General features: G+C 42.7%; 1 non-coding gene across 1 annotated transcript; it reads left to right on the top strand.

Moving 5' to 3' along the window:
* Nucleotides 1–11,847: 11,847 nt before the first annotated feature.
* Nucleotides 11,848–11,919, top strand: Trnah-gug (transfer RNA histidin (anticodon GUG)). The gene has a single exon. It is a non-coding gene; the product is annotated as a tRNA-His (tRNA).
* Nucleotides 11,920–13,081: the final 1,162 nt, after the last annotated feature.

Genomic DNA, 13,081 nt, shown 5'->3' with positions numbered 1-13,081 from the left:
ACCATTAATTCAAGATTAACTTTTTTTGAATAATTATTGTGTTTATCATAAAATTTGGTTCACCCCGTTATTTTATTCCTAATATTTCATCTATATAGGGTCCTTTCCTGGTTTCACCAACTGCGACATGCCAATTGCAATAATGACTGTGTGGACGATGCGGCCTATTCTACGCCTTATTTTAGATCTATATGACGATGCTATGCTGATTATATTTATATGTTTTGACGATGCCATTGTGGCCTTATCACTTTGGGACATGGTGAAAAAAAGATATGACTATGGTCTTTACGGACTGAAAGCGGTCATCGTCTAAAGAACTCATATTGTGATCAAAGACTGAAATAAAAAACATTTCCTTTCCAATTAAACCTGATGTAAAAACATTTAAAGTGCTTTACTCAGTATCTACGAGCACTAATTTTCATCTCTGAATAAATGTCTGAAAATAATTGTTGTGTACGAATTTTTAAAGCGCAAGTAAATGTACTACATGATTTACGTAGTACAAATGCTGAAGTGAAATTTTGATTGAGTATTGAAGTTTTTTGGACAAATTTAGCTATTTTAATATTCTTACTCTCTTTCAGGTAATAAGAAAAGTGAAACTGAGTAAATAGGTTTTGCTAAAAAGACAAACTTGTCATGCATAAATACTAAGGTTTAGCAAGTTCGAAATTTTAAGTGAAGTAACGATAAATTTCTTTCATTTATAAATGAACTCCAGTACACTAAGAAGAGTTATAAAAAGAAAATGGCATATGTGGCTCAGTAACACTGATGTAGAACTGCATGAAAATAATGAATGACAATACAGAGTGACTACCTTTGGCTTTTGACAAATCATGTGTTAAGAGAAAGTTATAATCAAAGCATCTTAATGAATTTAAATGTGTGTAATATGGTATTCAAGTATTTAAGTATTTAATTTGTTGATTATATAAGATGAAAACATATAAGTCCATCCCAGTCAATTTCTTTTAGCGCATAGTGATGATTAAAAATTAGTGGCCTTTCTAGATATATATGTATGTTGGTGTAGTATATGTATGTTGGTGTAGCGGCTAAAAGACTCTTATGTCTTGCTCAGAACCATATCCTGAAAAGATGTATTTGTTTGTGAAGCTATGTTAGGGGACAGCAGGAAAGCAGGCCAGATTTACTTGTTCCGTTTCTTTTTTTTTTTTTTAACTTAACCATGCTTTGCCTAGATAAGCTGCTGCCCGTTAATCCATTAGAGAAACCCCTTAATGAACTTCGTACGAAAGGTCCTAGATGCAGTATTATTCCTTTTTTACTGCTTTTCTTTCTACCAGCTAGAAAACTCTTAGGAAAAGGAACCAATAGTCTGTTTTCCATATCTGTTAGTCATGCATCACGGTCAAATCCTGTAGAAGGGTAACATTATGCTACAGTTGTGGAAAGTAACCACGATTGTGACTTGTATACTACAACCAGAAATCCCCATACAATAGTGTTACACGTGGCTTTTCCCATGATGGAACTGTTTGTTCTCTTGGGGTATAGCCATACAGGAACTGCTTTCCGCGGAATGCATCCTTCATGGAGCCAAAAAGATGGATGTCGGAAGGTACAAGACCCTGGCTGTTGATGTTTCTTGAACTCCTCTGGAGTGCAAATACATTTGTAAGATCCCGAGTGGTCACTGAGAAGGAAAAGTACCTTTGCATGTTTGTGACGACGAACACAGTGAAGTCGTTTCTTCAATTTCCCGAGGGTAGTACAGTTCCCTTGAGTTGGTCGTTGCGTCATGGGGAAGGAAATCAAACAGAATAACTTCTGTAGAGCCCCAGAAGACATTCGAAATGACTTTACCACCTTTTTCTTCGGAGAAGAGGTGGTTTGGCGCCAGTCCATGGATTGTCGTTTTGTTTCTGCTTCGAAGTGATGAAGTCACGTTTCATCGCCTGTGATGACGTTCGACAAAAAATTGTCACGATAAGCCTGGTAACCCGCAAGCAATTCCCGCAGGTGGTCCTTTGTTGCTCTTTATGGTCTTCTGTTACGCAGGGCGGAACCCAGCATGCACACACCGAGTACCCTACTGATTGCAGTGCGAGGTGTTCGACTGAGATCCGTTTATCATCTCTAATGAGTGTGTGTGTGTGTGTGTGTGTGTGTGTGTGTGTGTGTGTGTGTGTGTGCAGGTTCCAACAATGGTGTGTGTGGCCGGCCGGCACGCGCCGTGTCCGACATGTTTGCGCGACCTTTCTGCTATTATGAAAGACACCTCGCGCAACGACTCACCGTGCTTGTTCACTACCAGGTTTCCGTAGAGATTCTGCAAGTGCCTCTGAGTGTCTGCGACGGTCTGGTTTTCCGCCAAAAGAAACTCAATGACAGCTCTTTGCTTGGAACGCTACTCCATCACAGACGCCACTTTGAAGGCAACGTATTCCGTAACGACCTATCGGAACCTCATGAAACTATAGGGGCTGTAGCAGGAATATTCCAGAATATCCAAAAACAAGTTTCGCATTTTTTAACCGAAATTATCCGTAAAAAAAGAATGTGTTGCGTTGTTCATAGTACGCCCTTCGTAAGTTAAAACTATTTGGAAGATGTTGTTTACTCTTCAGTTGCAGGGTTTTGTTGTGAATAACATACTGAATACCTGTTAGAGTAGTTACAAGATGCGTGGACGGTTAAACCATACATCGTCGGACATCCACTATCTTGTACTTTGAAACGGAAGGAGATCTCCTGCCATGGAATACGTGAAATTCGCTAAAAAAAAAAAAAAAAAAAAAAAAAAAAATGAGTTCCTTTAAGGACTATACAATTTTCCCGTCTTGAAAATGGGAATTTCTCTTGGTATCCAATAGCTGCTTGTTCAAAATATTTTTAACTTGGAACTCGTTTTAGATAATACTCCTTTTTAATGTGACTCCACTTCTTGATTGTTGGTGTGTAGTAGAGTAGCAATGTAACATGTAAACTATTAAGTACAGTACTGACAATATTTTCTCGATTGCAACACTTGCAAACGTGAAAAGCGTTTTCTTCCTAGATGTATGACCATGTTGCTCCTTGGAACAATTTTTCACGTCTGGGAAAATCTAATTTTTCCCGAATAATTTTAGGAAGAGACTGCAGCACGCATGAAGTGTACGCTATTACTTCAAAATGGAATAAAAAATATAATAAACTTCTGCTACAGTCTTACTGTTTAAAACATCAATTTCAATGATGTAGCCGGCCGGTGTGACCGAGTGGTTCTTGGCGCTTCAGTCAGGAACCGCGCGACCGCTACGGTCGCAGGTTCGAATCCTGCCTCGAGCATAGATGAGTGTGATATCCTTAGGTTAGTTAGGTTTAAGTAGTTCTAAGTTCTAGGGGACTGATGACCTTAGGTGTTAAGTCCCATAGTGCTCAGAGCCATTTTTAATTATGTATTTACAGAAACGATCTTTCTCCATGTGTGCCAAACATCTGACAAACGTTTATGCTTTTACATATGGACTCTTACGCCGTGTTTTCGAAATTGGGTCATCTGTCCTCGCTTTATCCTAAGCCAGCATTTGTCTAATTACATCACTGTGGGTGTTGTGAGAGGAAATTATATGTATTTCCACTCAGTTTAAGAAACAGGGCACTCACACATTTTCCAGTAAAATTCTCTATGATGGCACAACGCTTCTGATGTACTGTCTCATTCTGCAGTTTGTGAAGCGTTTCTGTGACATAAGCTGACTAAAGTGACCTATCACGATGCTCGCTGTTCTTCTTTAAATATACCTCTCTCTGTCTCTGTCTCTCTCACTCTCTCTCTCTCTCTCTCTCTCGTTAATCCAACTTGGTGAGAGCCACAGACCATAGAAAAATAATCGAGATTTTCGAAATTTGTTGGAACGAATATTTTCTAAGCGACTTCTTTCGTGCTAGGAATTGACTTCCTTTGGGTTGCTACAATAAATCGTGATCTACCTTCTCCATATAGTTCGATAGTTCGACCTCAGATCACCCAGACAGATACTAGATACAAGACAGGTTTGAAGTGACTGGTCACCAATTGCATAATCTAATGATTTAGATTTTTTCAGTCTATTTTGTGGGCATTACATCACATTTATTTACGCTGAGGGTCAACTTTCAGTCTTCGTAGCAAGCAGTCATTATCTGCAAAGCGTCGCTCCATTTTGTATCCATTTCCATATAATCTCTGCTGGCTTCACACATATGTGTCGTACGCGAAACCACTATAGTCGTACAGACGTCGTGACGTGACTCGTCAAGATGTAGAAGCACGGTACACCTATCCTAGTAAACAGACGACTGTGAAACTGTGGTATTATGAATCACTATACAAAGACATTGCTAACTTTCACTTGTTCACAAGATTTTTGAAATATGTTCTATAAGCTTTGGCTCAAAGGTAAACTTGACAGCAAAACAAGTGGATCACTGCTCAATGCAACCAATATAACGTAGCTGTGTTGCGGGTCCTCTCGACGCCGAAAGCCTGTTGTGTACAGTCATTTGACTACACGCAATGGTTATCAAAAGAGACCACTAGAGAACTTTGCTAATTTTGGCAGTCACTCCAGATGTAAAGCAATACCATCATGCAACAAGTGGTAGAGAATACGTTATTAGAGATGAGACAGTCCTTAACACTTGTAAATTTAACTTCATTACAATAAGTGATACTGCAAAGGTATTATAACAATCATTACATGACATGACGTGTTGTTGTTCTTGACCCGAATTGGAACTCATTCTTAATCAAACAAAATTTGCATGTCTGAACGAGACTTGACTAGGCATAAAGATATGTCAAATATCAATCAAAGATTGTGAGTGAATTCAACTTTGGTGTGTCATCGACTTACCAAATATATGTTTACAGACAGGGGAGATTACTTTCATGCAGCAACTACAACTAATCTCGTTGCCTACATTGCGAATTATCTGTATCAGCCACAACAGGGGCAATGGTGAGGTAATGAACGCTGCAGTTGGTCGCTTGCTCCATGAAAATATCGACGCACTGCAAAGAGTACGAGGCAGTAGCTCTCGGTTTCTAAAGATGTCGTCCTGAGTTCGATACAGCTGTTTGTACCTCCTCTGTGACAAAGCTACAAACAGCTCTATGGAACTCAGAACGAAATCTGTAGAAATTTTGTCATCATAAGGCGACTCATTGCTTTCGGTAACCAGTATTTCTAGAGGTAATAAACATAAAATAATTCGGCATTGCTACTGTAAACACACAAATCTGTCAATGAAACCGTACCACCGAATACTCTGTTAACTGTGTTTCATTCAGTAACTGCTCACAGCCACATTGTCGTACGTATGATGTAGACCAGTTAATATACACTCCTGGAAATTGAAATAAGAACACCGTGAATTCATTGTCCCAGGAAGGGGAAACTTTATTGACACATTCGGGGTCAGATACATCACATGATCACACTGACAGAACCACAGGCACATAGACACAGGCAACAGAGCATGCACAATGGCGGCACTAGTACAGTGTATATCCACCTTTCGCAGCAATGCAGGCTGCTATTCTCCCATGGAGACGATCGTAGAGATACTGGATGTAGTCCTGTGCAACGGCTTGCCATGCCATTTCCACCTGGCGCCTCAGTTGGACCAGCGTTCGTGCTGGACGTGCAGACCGCGTGAGACGACGCTTCATCCAGTCCCAAACATGCTCAATGGGGGACAGATCCGGAGATCTTGCTGGCCAGGGTAGTTGACTTACACCTTCTAGAGCACGTTGGGTGGCACGGGATACATGCGGACGTGCATTGTCCTGTTGGAACCGCAAGTTCCCTTGCCGGTCTAGGAATGGTAGAACGATGGGTTCGATGACGGTTTGGATGTACCGTGCACTATTCAGTGTCCCCTCGACGATCACCAGTGGTGTACGGCCAGTGTAGGAGATCGCTCCCCACACCATGATGCCGGGTGTTGGCCCTGTGTGCCTCGGTCGTATGCAGTCCTGATTGCGGCGCTCACCTGCACGGCGCCAAACACGCATACGACCATCATTGGCACCAAGACAGAAGCGACTCTCATCGCTGAAGACGACACGTCTCCATTCGTCCCTCCATTCACGCCTGTCGCGACACCACTGGAGGCGGGCTGCACGATGTTGGGGCGTGAGCGGAAGACGGCCTAACGGTGTGCGGGACCGTAGCCCAGCTTCATGGAGACGGTTGCGAATGGTCCTCGCCGATACCCCAGGAGCAACAGTGTCCCTAATTTGCTGGGAAGTGGCGGTGCGGTCCCCTACGGCACTGCGTAGGATCCTACGGCCTTGGCGTGCATCTGTGCGTCGCTGCGGTCCGGTCCCAGGTCGACGGGCACGTGCACCTTCCGCCGACCACTGGCGACAACATCGATGTACTGTGGAGACCTCACGCCCCACGTGTTGAGCAATTCGGCGGTACGTCCACCCGGCCTCCCGCATGCCCACTATACGCCCTCGCTCAAAGTCCGTCAACTGCACATACGGTTCACGTCCACGCTGTCGCGGCATGCTACCAGTGTTAAAGACTGCGATGGAGCTCCGTATGCCACGGCAAACTGGCTGACACTGACGGCGGCGGTGCACAAATGCTGCGCAGCTAGCGCCATTCGACGGCCAACACCGCGGTTCCTGGTGTGTCCGCTGTGCCGTGCGTGTGATCATTGCTTGTTCAGCCCTCTCGCAGTGTCCGGAGCAAGTATGGTGGGTCTGACACACCGGTGTCAATGTTTTCTTTTTTCCATTTCCAGGAGTGTAGTATGAAAAAAGACTCCAAGGTTAATCAAGATAGCCATTCGTTGTATGATATTACGATGAGTTACCAGTTGTATTAGTGTAGTGCATATTATTTGCTTTTCCCATTAGGTTATTAAGCAAAATAGACACAAATATCAGAAAAATTGTCGACAGTTTATTCCACTTAGTTATCAAACCGTCGAATGGTGTGCCGTTAGTGTTTCAATTCCACGCATGTAGCGACTCGTGGATTCTGAGTTAAGCCATGTATAAAGTACAATCGCAAAAAAGCTAACTTTCTTTGTAGTTTATCGATAAGGAGCGAGAAAGGTAAAGACGTGCAGGTGCCAGAATAGAAGATGGGCGGTGGGTGTTTTTGCCATCTAAGCTCCATGGTACTGTCTTCCGGGTCGCATTTCTTACTCTAAAATTGCAAGGTTTCTCTTTTGTTGGTAACATTTGTCAGCTGCGGAGGACACATCCCTGTGAAGCGGTTCCTAATACAAAACACATTCTTTATGCCACCAGACGTATATCAATAACAAAACATTTCGTGGGCGTATACAAACCACTGCTTGAAATAATATTTGCTATGACTCACCCACTATATCCTCCTTATGAAGTTAACATGAGGTACTTCAAATTGCCATCAGGGTGCACTCATTTACGTCCACAGTCACCTCCTTAAATCTGTTACGGCAAATGGCAGGATCAATCCTTTGAAAGGGCACAGACAACTTCCTTCCCCATCCATCCCAGTTCGAGATTCTGCTTCGCGACTAATTTCGTTTTCGACGAGACGTTGTACCATACTCCTCTCCCCTTTCTTTTGACCTCAACACGACTACTGAAGGCAAGTATCACACGAAGGTTAAGTGGTAGTCAGACTTGTCACTTGACAGCTACACTGTCATTGACCATGTAGTAAATCGCAGAAACGTCCATGATCAACGCTTGTTTGTCTTCCTGAATGTGGTGATTATTTATCTCAAAGCGTTGTATTTTAAATGACATCACTTGACAATCTCGATAGCAATCACTCCATACAGGGCGCAGGAGTTCCGAACTGCCTCCACTGATTTCACCCTTTTACTAAACACAAACAGAACACAATGTCACAACTGTTAGCCTTTGCTATGTTTTAGACCTCGTTTTCTAATGTGCAAAAGTCTATCAAAAATGAGAAATATTCAAATTGTAATGGCACGAGCTATACTACAAACTTGAGCAAAATAAGACCTTGGTTAAATGCTTATAACAATATGACATACAAAAGCGCCATGGACCATGCTGAAAAATAGTCTTATATCATATGCAACGTTACACAATGTCATACTTGTTAATTCGAACACAGAAGAGTCTACTGAAGATCATCGGCTCTACGAATAATTTGTCGCGATCACTTGGGCGGATGCCGGTCTGTATCAAGCGACCGCTGGCTGACGGAGCTGAAATTGATTTTAATATGAGAGACACCCACGAGCCCTTTTACAGACATATTTCTGCAAGATTTTTCCATTACTGGTTAGTTAGAAAATGAAAGAAACTTTCTCTGACCTCTGTCACACTGATGGTCTTAGCAGACAAACGGAATACAGTTTACGAAAGAAAGGAAGGGGATGGGTTTGATACCACGGCTTTGCATTCGGACTGCATCATGTTTACCCTGAAACCAGAATAGATCATTCGCAACAACGGCTCTAGTGGAAGTCAACACTTCTCGTAGCATGTGGTACCAACCCCATTGTGACAAAAACACGATGCTAACACATTTGAAATTCGGTGGTTGAGTGGACTGAGGCTAGCTTGTAATGTCTAAGGCGTGTAAGGCGTGGGTGGTGTGAGTTCGATTCCCGCTGGGGGTACCAGTTTTTAACAGCCACAAACAAAGCCTTTTCACCTCCAGTAACTACAAGTAAATAACGTAGGACTGTACCTTGGTGCCTAAAATATACACGGAAAATATTTCACTAGAGCTCTAAGTGATTCTTAAGTACAACACACAATAATGGTGCATCCTGATGTTCACAGATTTACGTTATGCGTTCCTGGGAAATCACTCTATAAATCTGTGTTATATAAGTATACGGTTACTGTTGTAATTTCATCATTTTATGAATTGTCGTGCAAATGTGTAAGCACACGCTTGCGTTTTTGTGTGTTTAGACATTCAGGGCTGAAGTGCAACACAATTGGCTTCAGACACAAACGCAAGCCTTTCCATGCTCATTCTCATTCCCCATCTACATCTACATCTACATCTACATCTACCTACATACTCCGTAAGCTTCTCTAAGATGCATGCCGGCGCTCAGAGAGACCGCGTGATTATAGGTGCCATGTCACTAGTCGTGCGGCTCCTTCCACCGGAGGTTCGATGGTGGTGGTGGTGGTTAGTGTTTAACGTCCCGTCGACAACGAGGTCATTAGAGACGGAGCGCAAGCTCGGGTTAGGGAAGGAAATCGGCCGTGCCCTTTCAAAGGAACCATCTCGGCATTCGCCTGAAACGATTTAGGGAAATCACGGAAAACCTAAATCAGGATGGCCGGAGACGGGATTGAACCGTCGTCCTCCCGAATGCGAGTCCAGTGTGCTAACCACTGCGCCACCTCGCTCGGTCCGGAGGTTCGAGGCCTCCTTCGGGGCATGGGCGTGAGTGTTGTCCTTAGCGTTAAGTTAGTTTAAGTCGTGTGTAAGTCTAGGAACCGATGACCTCAGCAGTTTGGTCCCTAAGGAACTCACACTCATTTGAACATTCGATGCATGCCGAAATAGTCGATTCGCCTACACTAACGCAATCCTCACATGCTCATTCCAATTCTTATCGCTTTGCAACGTTACGCCAAGGTATTTAAACGACATGGCTTTGTCAAGCAGGACAGAACTAACGCTCTATCAGAGAATTACGGGCTTGCTTTTCCTACTCATCCGCTCTAACTTCAGTTTTTCTACGTTTAGAAGTAGTTGCCATTCATCAGACGCTGTAGAAATTTTGTCTAAGTCATCATGTATCCCCCTTCAGTCACTCATCTTCGGCACATTTCCGCACACCACAGCGCCATCAGCAAACAGCCGTAGGCTGCTACCCACGCTCTCCGCCAGATTATTTATGTGCATACAAAATACCAGCGGTCCTATTGCACTTCCATGGGACACTCCTGACAATACACTTGTGTCTGATGAATACTCGCTATCGAGGACAACATACTGGGTTCCATTACTTAAGAACATATTACCTTCTCCTGCCAATAGCGCTTCTCTGGTAATTGCCGCTTCATAATGTGTTTTCCTAGGTTACTATTTTACTCTTAACGGGGGAACGACAGAGTGAAGGTCGAAGAAACTAGATTTTTTTATTACAGAATTCGAATGTATATGTCTTGAAAAACTATTCCCCAAAATATTATGAGCGAATTCGAAAAAGTAACGATTCTGTTTGAAGCCGAGCGTGCACGGCACTCCTCGGCGTTAGAGAACCGGTTGCCACAAGTCCTTATCAATGCCATTACTCATACCGATATGAGTAGAACTGATTTGCTGAGGCATTATTTCGCCGGCTTTACACAAAATGTTAACGAAAGTGTCAATAGTCTCATTTGGATATACGCTTCAAAAATAACATCCAGCCAAAACGAAATTGTCGACATTGCTTATAGTTTGGAAGTATGATTTTTCAACGTAGGCCATACCGCATGAATGCACGTGGCAAATGCCCTTCAAATAAAAATGCACCGATTCTGTGAAGATAGAGACGCCAGCGACAAAGCTCTCAGCGACGAAAAGGACCTCGAAGATGAAAATGAGAGCTTATCAGGTCAAAGTAGGAAAGCAAAAAAAAAAAAAAACTTCAAATGTGTGTGAAATCTTATGGGACTCAAATGCTAAGGTCTTCAGTCCCTAAGCTTACGCACCACTTAACCTAAATTATCCTAAGGACAAACACACACACCCATGCCCGAGTGAGGACTCGAACCTCCGCCGGAACCAGCCGCACAATCCATGACTGCAGCGGCTAGACCGCTCGGCTAATCCCGCGCAGCCAGTAGGAAAGCATCCACTACTCAGAGCGATAGTTACTATATACCAGGCATCGATGATTTCCCACAAGTTTCAAGCTTTCTCCTGTTTCTTTACATGATATACACTTGACAAACTATAAACGCGTTTTTTCCAAATCCGTTTTTTCGCCATGGTTGTCGTCGCCCACCCTACAATTTTCATCCGATTTTAATAAGTTTTTGGTCTCCCTCGAAGCAAATTGAATTCCCTTCAGTTCATCGTTGATATTTAGTATATTTTTCGGCAAAAAAGAGGGATAAAAAATAGAGTTACAGCTGCAACCGTCAATGTACCTTTTTCCAGAGCTGCCTCAGGAAATTCCCAATTACACAGTGAAGATATTATTATTTTTCAATAAAAATACCGATAAAAACTTCAATGTATGCTTTATGCATTGCAGAGAACCCCATTTGTCTACTACATTCCAGTAAGGAGAAAAAAGTCCTGAATTTGAGCAGTATTTTCGTCAGACACCCTGTCGTTCCACCTTAATGCTGGCAGGAGAACACCTGACTTCACAGGAGTGTCCTTCATTCCCAAGCAAGCCTAGCGTAGTCGAAGATGAGTATTCAGCACGTATTGTGAGGCCACTCCTCCCCCACCCCCCCAACTACACTTGAGCACACCTTGTACGAGCTGGAGAAACCAACTCGCCAACACCTGGGTGTACACGAAAGGGACTATGGTGCTGGGAAACACCGTCCCTTCTTCGATTTTGCTCTTGTTTAACATTTAAAACCGGGTTCGCCAATGCGAAATTCGATTCGGTACATTACTCTTACGAGCCGTGGTCTGTATATGGTCAGAAATGATACGGTATGCAGTATTCGCTTTACTTCTACAGATATATAACTGTTTCAGCTAGCAGATGCCAAAAGTTTCAAACCCTTCTTAATAAAATTAGTTAAACAGAGTCGACATTGCGTGCCATGTTTACAACGTAAGGATGGAGAAAGCTGACCTTGCGTTCTAGCGGAACCGAGTGACGACAGCAACTCTGCGGCTGCCAACAGAAGAACGAAGTACACCCGTTCTGAATTCACCAGCCGTGATAGTCTAGTGGTTAGAACATTGCGTTGTGGCCGCAAGAACCCAGGTTCGAATCTTGGTCACGGCAAAAGGTTAATTTTTTAATGAGGAATGGCGCATCTGCATTTAACTATTTCATTGATACATTACTTTTATTAGCAAATGAGTATTGGTGTTGTTCCAATCGATCCCATGCCATTACATTTCTGAAATGATTATGACACCTTTTCTCACTAGTAGCTTTCAATGAAAGTGGGTCCAAATTAAGGGACTGGCGCCGTGATTTCCCATCAGGAAGGTCGCACTACGTACTAAGCGATGGGAACTGGTCAAGTGAAAACCAAACTGTGTCTGACGTTTCTCAAGGGACAGTGATAGGTTATTTACCGTTCCTGAAATGTATAAATTAATCAGGAAACGACCTGAATAGCTTTCTTAGAGCGTTGAAAAATGAGGTTGGCGGTAAGTGCAAAATATCAAAGCAGGAATGGCTAAAGAGGACCTGAAAAACTGTAAAAGCGTGAATGACTATGGGGATGATCGATGTTGCCTACAGAAAAATTAAAGAAATATCTGGAGCAAAGAATAGCAGCTATATCAATTGTAACAGCTCAGATGTCAAGCCAGTACTAAGCAAAGAAAGGAAGGCTGAAAGATAAAGTGAATATGTAAAAGCATGTACAGAGAAAACAAACGTAAAGATAATATAACGGAAAGGAGTTGGGAGAGAGATCTACAAGAAGAATGTGACCGACCATTTCAAGCCCTTGATGGAAACAAGCTCTCTGTGACAGTCCCCTGCAAATTATTCAGCTCCTTGTGAGTGCCCGCCACGACAAAGAAAATGAGACTGTGGAAATTGCATCAGACCACAAATAAAAGTAATAAATCAAATTCCGAGGAAAGTAGAGGCTGACAAGAGTAAATAATACCGAACTATCAGTTTAGTAAGTCACGGATGAAAGTAATAAAACGAATTATTTACAGAGTAAACTATTAACTGATAGTCGTCGATTTCAGGGGATACCAGTTTGGCATACGGGGGGCTTTACGAACAAAGGGGGCACTATGGTCACTGTGGTTTATGTTTACACTGGACTAAAGAAATGCGAAACTACATTTCAAGTACATGTAGATTTAAAGAAAGCTCTTGACAGCAACATACTATTTGAAGATTTAAAGGGATAAAATGTAGGAAGCGAAGGGTTATCTACAGCTTGTACAGAAACCAGACTGGAGCTATAATAGAT

This window comes from Schistocerca serialis, chromosome 2, assembly GCF_023864345.2.
Source record: "Schistocerca serialis cubense isolate TAMUIC-IGC-003099 chromosome 2, iqSchSeri2.2, whole genome shotgun sequence".
Classification (NCBI taxonomy): domain Eukaryota; kingdom Metazoa; phylum Arthropoda; class Insecta; order Orthoptera; family Acrididae; genus Schistocerca; species Schistocerca serialis.
Note: the sequence above shows the minus strand (reverse complement) of the source record. Positions and strands in the feature narration are given on the sequence as shown.